The following is a 998-nucleotide window of genomic DNA, read 5'->3' as shown; positions in this document are numbered from 1 at the left end:
CTTTATTATAGTCACAAATAATGACCTCCTCCTAATTCCTAGCAATATTAGGGTGCTTAATAACAGAAGGTCATCACTGTAACTTCTCATTTCTTACTGAAGTCTAAAATGCTCGTTGTCAGCAATATAATTTGTATTGCATGATAGTACCTTGTCGTAGTTGGACAGGCAGAGGGCGGCTTTCTTTAATTAGCACAAATTTAATTAGAGGCCAAATTAAAAAAATATATTAATTGAATCATATTTCATCAGTAATAAGTTTGTCAAGGTACATTGGATCACATCCAGGATCTTAGCTACAAGGCAAGGTCAATGAACTTTTACCAGAGTAAGTTACAATTTAGTTGAATTAAAAAAAAATGTATCAGGAGGATTTTTCTGGCAATAAAGAATGGTGTGAGAATATTAAGGCAAAAAAAAAAAAAAAAAAAAAAAAAAGTTGCTGTCAAGTTGATTCTGACTCCTGGTGTCCACATGAGTGTAGAAGTAGAACTGTACTACAGCAGAGTTTTCAGTAGCTGATTTTTAGAAGTAATCACCAGGGCTTTCTTCTCAAGGCACCCCTGGGTGGACTTGAGCTTCTGGGAGCTGAATGCATTAACCATTTGCACCACGCAGAGATTCTATAGTCTTTCACATGATGCCTATCAAGGAGTAGCTAACTGCTCAGCCCATGTCAATTATCGCTACTGTTACTTTTACATCTATCTAAATAGTAATTCTTATGATGATTTTTTTTTCAACCAGAAACTATAAAGATGAAAAGATTTTGCTGAGAATAATGTAGTTTCAAGATTTTAATGATATTAGACAGTTTAGTGCAAAACAAACAAACAAAAAACTCTACCATTGAGTTGATTCTGACACATAGCCACCCTCTTTGGGTTTCCATGGCAGTGAATCTTTACGACAGTACAGTGCCCAGTCTTCCTTCCATGGGGTGACTGGTGAATTTGAACTGCAAACCTTCTGGTTAGCACTCAAATTTTAGTTCAGGT

The sequence above is a fragment of the Orycteropus afer genome, unplaced genomic scaffold (genome assembly GCF_000298275.1).
Source record: "Orycteropus afer afer isolate SDZICR_OR568_19922 unplaced genomic scaffold, OryAfe1.0 scaffold00097, whole genome shotgun sequence".
Lineage (NCBI taxonomy): Eukaryota > Metazoa > Chordata > Mammalia > Tubulidentata > Orycteropodidae > Orycteropus > Orycteropus afer.
The sequence above is the reverse complement of the archived record's forward strand: the minus strand, read 5'-3'. Positions refer to the sequence as shown.